This window comes from Formica exsecta, unplaced genomic scaffold (genome assembly GCF_003651465.1).
Source record: "Formica exsecta isolate Colony F162 unplaced genomic scaffold, ASM365146v1 scaffold824, whole genome shotgun sequence".
Lineage (NCBI taxonomy): Eukaryota > Metazoa > Arthropoda > Insecta > Hymenoptera > Formicidae > Formica > Formica exsecta.
Genome location: NW_021853594.1, coordinates 5,264 through 6,758, shown reverse-complemented (window position 1 = coordinate 6,758; position 1,495 = coordinate 5,264). Strand labels below are relative to the sequence as shown.

At 39.7% G+C, this 1,495-nt stretch overlaps 1 pseudogene; it reads left to right on the top strand.

Annotated features, from left to right (window-relative positions):
- The first annotated feature begins 1,049 nt into the window (after positions 1 to 1,049).
- The window catches only part of LOC115244583, a 2,613-nt pseudogene continuing 2,167 nt past the window's right edge, over positions 1,050 to 1,495 (top strand).

Sequence of the window (1,495 nt, the reverse complement as noted above, 5' to 3'; positions counted from 1 at the left end):
GGATCGGTGATGAAACGTCGCCGGTCTCCTCGAGATGACAAAAAAATAAATAGATATCCCTTAGTGGAATTTTTCGGCGGAAAACTAAAAGATACCGACTAGATAATAAAGTTCTTCTAACAAAATACCCAACAAACACAGCGGCACATAATGACAATAATTTTTTCTAACTTATTTAAAATATTTAATAAACACGGCAGCATCCACAGCAATAAAAATACTCATAAAAAAATAGAATCTTCTCTAACATGATCACGTGCGAAGGAACCCTCGAACCGATATCCAAACTCACCAATCGACGATCACTACGAGTAAAATACGAAAAGTAGGAGAAACACCCCGCCTAATGAGAACACTGACATAATTTTTAACTTATTAAAGTTGGAAGATCCCCACTTATGCGCAAGTCCAATTCGTTAAACCTTAGAGAGACCTTACTCCCACACAATTTTTCAAAGAAGAGCCGTTTAAAAGCGATAGATGAAATATATATAAATGAAGAACGAAGGATGTCAAAACTATAGTAGTACACGATTTGAAAACGTATACATCGGTTAAGAAGTATAGTGGGTTCTTCATAATTTTTGTGTGCCAAGTGTTCGACGGTGACCAGATTTTGTCACTCTGTCAATCTGTGAAAATGGAAATAAATAATTTCGAGGCAATATTAGACGAGTCGTCTGACGAAGATCACGCATTATCAGACGACAATGATTACAACAGCGATCAAAGCGAGGATCTCACGGAAATTGTTGAGAAGATAGTGCCTCATTCAGAAATTATTGCGTTGAACGGACGTACAAAATTTTGTGCCATATACTTTTATTATTCTACGGGTGGTGATTATGCTGTATGTGCTTCGTGTATAATAGCTATAGCAGACACTGACTATGGGTACATGTATGCTGTTCGGAAGCATGTGATTGAATTATACGAAGTGATAAGTGGTCGATCCTGCTCCAATTGCAGACAACCATTGTATCAGATAATGCCGTGCAACATATGCCCAATTTGTACGCAGTAAAACAAAAAAAAAAACAAAAAAAAACATGGAAAACGCCGAGCAGACTTCACGTGACCTGTTGGAGCTGTCGCATCAAGTCGCCATTTTGGGTGAGTATTTTGCATGGGCGCAGCGATGCGAAGAATTCATCAAACAGCTCGAGGAATGCAGTCGTATCAAGCGTTCGCGGCTCTCGATCGGAGTTCGGCAATCTTTGGTAGCCAGAATCGTACGACTCGAGGGTGCGAGGACTCGATTAGAGAGACGATTTATACATAGTGGTGGTAATTACAGTGGTGACAATACCGCGGAAAGACTCATTTGGCGGGAGATCGATACGGCGTTTGAGAGCCACATATTGACTGGTGCGGTTATAAATCATAATCACATCGAGCCTCGTCAATTTCTCAAGGATGCCAAAGACATTGTACTCGAACACGTGAAAAACGTGCTGAAAAAACACTTTAATGTGAAAATTAATACAGTGTTCAA